Raw genomic sequence first — 6,079 nt, 5'->3', positions numbered from 1 at the left:
ATTTTTGTCCTGAATAGAAGAAAATGCTGTGAAAAATTATGTTTTGCTTTTCAAATGAGCAAAGATTCCTTGAATTATGAAAGTAAATAAATTAGGGTAGAAGATCTCCAAATAATCGCATGAACTCCAATTTTCTGTTTTAACATAAACACCAAAATAATAAACTCAGGCATATATGGGGTTGGGGGGGTTAGAATCCAGCTGATGCTGTTGCATTCTTTAGAAGCTGAAACCTAAATGACTAAATTGGCAGTTTATTAACAGGAAAATTATGCTAAGTAGCTTCATGTTGATGTCAAGAATTTTATGCAGCGAGTTCTGGCTTGGTATCCTGAGTGTCTCATTTGCATTTTCTCATTGAGAGAGAACAATGGCTCCAAATGAGTGCAGCGTGTTCACATTACACACCCAAGAACATTTGCACAGACAGAAAGGCTTATCTCAATACCGGAGTGATCAGGCCTTTTATGCATTCCGCTTCAGCCTAGATTTAGGGAAAAGGGAGCCAATTAGCCTCACTAAGGCTGGTAATGAAGGGACCCGGGGTCTTCACGTTCTCAGAGTACAAGCAGCCACAGTCTCCAGAGCTCGCCTGGTTTGGTTTGCTCTGTGGGAGCTGGGAGGTGTGCCACAGATAAAGAAATGTCCCCCCACATCACATCCTGGGCAGCCTTGTGAAATTGGCCCTAACCATGTGGGAGGCATGGCAAGGAGACCCTTGCCCAGCCCACACTTCCTATTCCTGGGCTGTTCTGCTCCCTGGGGTTCAGTGCCACTCAGTGGGCATTTCCCATTGGTTTGTTCAACCAATGTCTGTGGAAAACATGAATTTATTGAGCATCCACCTTGTCCTTACTCCTCTGCTGGATAAGAGAACAGAAGGAGGCACCATGCCAACTCTCTAAGAGCTGCTGAACTTGAGGAAACAATTCTTAGGTATGTGGTGTCACTAGAAACCACATGATGGATGTAACCCAGTGCTGGTGGCGTGCAGTTAAGCATGCAAATACACGTGCACTTAACAATGGCCACAGAGCAGGAACGGGTCATTGGAAGAAGTAACTCTTAACTGAGTGTCTAAGGATTGATCTGAACTTTAGCTCATCCGACAAGAAAATGGAGCACCTTTTGGAATGGAAGGAACTGCATGAGCTAAACACAGAAACACACGAGAGCATAGCATCTGACAGAGACCACCAGGAAGGCCTACGTTCACTTCACGCCTGACTCGCTCTTCCAAAGCACCTCAGGCCATCAGCAGAGACTTGCCTCCAACTAGAAACTTGGCCTAGCATGTGGCCGAAGCAATGCTGCATGTTCACCAACTGTCATTTTGTATCCCTCCTTTTCTGCAGACATGGGAAACTGTTTCCCAGCCCCACTTCAGTCAGCTGAGCCATGTGACTAGTTCTGTGTGGAAGATAAACCTCTGGCATTGAGTCACACAGAGCTTTAGGGGCTCTTTGTTACATAGGCAGCATAACCTATTTCACTGGGACTAATACATTGGATAAACTTATTGATTACTTGAATCCTGGCTTCAGATAGGCACACAACCATTCAAAAATGTCTGTAAAGACCCATCCTTTGCCAGGCACTCCACTAAGCACCGGGAAGATAGTAGTAAACAGAAACAAGAGTCTCTCCTCTCATAAGTCTTATAGACACATGGAAAATAATCCCAAATAGTAACTTTCATGGATCACAAAATCCAGTTTCATTTTTTTTTAAAAGGGAAACTTTAAACATAGCATTTCTTAAATTATTGAATTGGAATAAGGTCTTCCAAACCAGTATTTCATTCTGTCTAAGTACCTGTCCCTTGGCCAGTTAGCTTTTTGGCAAACCCCTTACCTGGCCCTTGAAAGTCAGAGTGTGCCCCCCACCAGGGAGAGCCTCAGCAGCTGCTCTCTGGCCTGTAACTGGTTTTCTCTGACTCCCATCTGGACAGCAAGCTCCAGGGGCTCATCCTCCCAGACAACACTGCTGATAGGACTGACTTCACAAGTCCCCCAGAGGCCTGCGAGGAATAACACCTTTTATGCTTCATGATAACAATATTGTTCCATTAGGATGACAGAGGTTAATTTTTTTTAATGTGTTTTGTACAATGTTGTTCTTTAATTAACTTTACTGAGGCAAAGCTTATATACAATAAAAGACAACCATTTTAAATATACATTTTGATGAATTTTGACAAACCTGTACAGTCATGTTGTCGTCGTCGGCAGCCGTCCGTCTCGAGAGACGATGGTGTAGCTTCTTAAGAGTCCATCTGCACCGCCGAGAATGGCTGTGCAGTCCGACTCGGGAGTGACACGGTATCTGTCTCCTCCCGTGTTAAATCGACATCTTGTGATGACGCTGGAGTGTCCTCTCCAGTGAAGCTGAAGCTACAGAGCCTGGGCAGAGTGATATGGAGGGTCTGCTGTTGCCCATGCAGCAGACCCCCCCTCTCTTCGCAGCTGAAGGATCCAAGGGGAAAGACGGAGTCAATACAGCTTGGCTTCAGGTGCGCCGCAGGAGTTGCCGGTGTTGACTACAACGTCAAACCGCCTTAGGGACTCCGGCTCCGGATTTTCTGTCGGGGTTTACTCCCCTAGCCTTTCCCCTGAAGAGGTATGCCGCAAGGCAGCGGAGGTTTTTTGGAGTCAGAGTTTTCCTTCTCTGATGTGCCCTGACTGGAAGATGGAACCAGCGACACTTAGCTCGCAGGCCACCAACTAATGACCAAATTATAGAAAGTTTCCATCAGAGGGAAAAGTTCCCTAACGCCCCATCAGTCAATCCCACCAGCCCCAGGCAAGCACTGATCTGCTTTCTGTGACCACGATTAGATTTGTTTTTTCTAGAGTTTCAATTAAATAAAACCATACAACATGTATTCTTTAGTGGCTTGGCTTCTTTCTCTAGATGTGACATCTTTGAGGATCATCCATGTCATTACATGCATCAGTAATTCATTCCTTTCCATTTCCGAGTAGTATTCCATTGTATGGATACACCAGCTTCATTTATCCATTCACCAGCTGCTCGACATTTGGATTGTTTCCAGCATTTAACTATTATGAATAAAGCACTATGAACTTACATGCACAAGTTTTAGGATGAACAGAACATGTTTTTATTTCATGTGCGTAAACAGGAGTGGAATTGGTGGGTCTTATTTTAAGTGTATTTTTAACTCTACCGAAAAACTGCCAAACTATTTTACAAAGTGGTTGTTGCATCATTGTACATTCCTTCCAACAAGGTGTCGGGGCTCCAGCTGCTCCATACCCTCCCAATAGAGCATTGTTTTATTCGCAGCCATTCCCATGTGTGTGCAGTGGTAGCTCCCTGTGGGTTTTTTATCTGTTTATTGGCACTCAGATATTTGTACATGTGTAAAGTATGTTCAGATCTGTTGCCCTTTTTAAAATTAGGTTGTTTGTCTTTGTCTTATTGATTTGTAAGTGCTCTTTACACATTCTGGATAAAAGATCTTTTGTCAAAAATACATATTGAAAATATTTTCTCAGTCTGTGCCTTGACTTTCCATATTATTAACAGTGTCTTTAAAAGAGCAGAATAGTTTAATTTTAATGAAATTAAATTGATCAGTTTTACCTTTTTGTGTCCTACGAATTTTTACATATCCCGAAGTCATGAAGACCTTTCTCCTATTTTTTCTGGATTTTTTTATAGTTTTAGCATTTACACTTAGGTTTATTATTTATTTTGAGTTAATTTTTGTATACAACATGAGGTAAGTGTAGAGGAGCATTTTTTGCCGTATGATTATCCAGCTGTTCCAACACCATTCATTGAAAACACTATCATTTCTCCATTGAATTATCTTGGCATCTTTATTGAAAATCAATTGACCACATAGGTGAGGGTCTATGTCTGGACTCGCTACTGTTTGATTGATATCTGTCTATATTGAAGCCAATATCACACCATCCTGATTACTGGAGTTTTACTGTAAGCCTTACAATCAGGCAGTGTAACACCGCCCCCCCCCCCCCCGACATTCTTCTCTGCTTAAATTGCTTTAGCTATCCTAGGTCCTTTCCACCTCCATAGAAAGCTGAGAACACCGTCTTTAGAGAATGTTTCACAGTGCACTAAGATTCACTGTGCTGATGTTGCCAGAAAAGCAGCTCAAACTAGAGGCAGGGATGAAAACTTAGATGCAAGCTGAAGGTTGGTTAGTTCTGTGCAGTGAAGGGGAAAATGGCCTGTTGCCAAGAGGCAGTGTTCGTCTGTCAGGAAAAGACCGTTCCACCCAGAGCTCTGTGTTACCCACCCCTCAGACCTGCGATTTGTTTTGTTTAGGAGAGGAATAGCTTTCAAACAGACATGCGATGCGTTTAAATTGTTACTCATGGAGGCGATCATCCTTCAAAACTCTGCCTCTGCCTCACTCGCGGCTTTTACCGAACCCTGGCTAACAGCCTGGGGTTACCAGCTGGAGTCTCCTCCTCTCCGGCATGTTGGCCTGGGCCACACGCTGGCACTCACAGGAGTGTGACCGGTAACAATAAAAACTATGACAGATGTGGAGACAGGAAAAGGGTGAAGCTCTACAACAATGCAAGTGGCCTTCATATATTTGGGAGAGGGTATCCAGGGGTTGAGACTGAGCCATTTTTGTGACTTCAAAACCACGGGTAATCATGCGGAAAGGGGCGGTTTATCTTGTGTTGGGCCTCATTGGACCTCTCTTTATTGACACTGGGGAGATTCAGTTTGGTAAAAAGAAGAGGCTAGGATCTGGATCAAGAATCTTGTCAGCACCTGTGCCATTCTTGAGCTAAAACTTTAAAGGACAGTGAGTTTCCTCCCCATCACCTAACCCCCTTGGTCCTTACTCTCCGAGAATCCAGATGAAACCAGCTAAGCCCAGTGATATCATCACACCATTCTTGTTACTTTTATCCGCTCTAGGGTGCTGAATGATTCTGCTAACAGCTGACAGAATATCAGGGGTGCTGCTGTCATTTCCCCTATACGGAACTGACAGCCACATGAGCTAGTCAGTATCCCTGCGCCCAAGCCCACCTTACCTACACGGCCAGGAGGGAAGCCAGGCTACAAAGTGATGGTGTGACCTACTCAGCTGGGCCACTCATGGAGACCTCACTGAGACCCCTGGCGTATTCAGCCTTGCTGGCCGCTGGGTGGACTTGGCATCCGCCCAGCACAGCACAGCAGGCTGTGCCTGCAAACATTCTCTTTACCCCAGTGGTCCTGAAGCTGGTGCTCCCCGATCCATAGGGGAGGGAAGCTTCTCCTCTATATCCTTTATGGGGACTTCATGTCACCAGCACCCAGCTATTCTCACTTTCCCACAGGAATGCTGCTGCTGTGGAAATTATCCCAATTTCCTTTATCCCAGTGCATGAGCCAAAAGAAGCAGGAGACTTTTTAATTATTTTATTTTATTTTATTTTATTTTAGCTTGAGGGGCATTTCTTTCAGCTGGAGGATTTAACATATTTCAGTGTTGTGTGTGCTGAAAATAATGAAGGAATAGATTCAAGAGAGGCAGGGCCGTCAGCTCCGAATAGCACTCCATGTGCAGGAAGGATCCCAGCTGAATAATACACCTTCGGCTTCAAAAACGAATGAAGGAATCCAATTTGTAAAACCGAACAGACTTCAAATATTGAAAATAAAGCCAGTTTGAACCATTCTTTCACTTACTCCCATCCGCTGCTGAATGAAACTAAGAAAGGCATATCACCACTTCACATGCAAGACAAAGCCCTGCTTCATCTACGAGCAGTTTCATTTTTCTAAGGCGGGAGCCTCCTGTGTTAATGTTGGAATTATTACTGGGCTGCAAACTGGAGCCAGTGGCATGTCGGTGAGTTAACTACATATTCAAAAGCCTGGTGGCAGGTGGGGGACCATCACTTTATTCTCAATCACATCTTCACATCATACAAACCACATCCCACATCCAGAGCTAACTATGTCCCCGACAAAGAGAAGATGTGAAGACCCAGAGAGCCATCAACTTTCAGAAGTAGCAGGACATAAAAATGAAACAGAAAAGCTCCAACAGGCAGCAAACTCGGCAAGAACAAAA

Source organism: Furipterus horrens, unplaced genomic scaffold, assembly GCF_987537825.1.
Source record: "Furipterus horrens unplaced genomic scaffold, mFurHor1.1.pri manual_scaffold_10, whole genome shotgun sequence".
Classification (NCBI taxonomy): Eukaryota; Metazoa; Chordata; class Mammalia; order Chiroptera; family Furipteridae; genus Furipterus; species Furipterus horrens.
The sequence above is the reverse complement of the archived record's forward strand: the minus strand, read 5'-3'. Positions refer to the sequence as shown.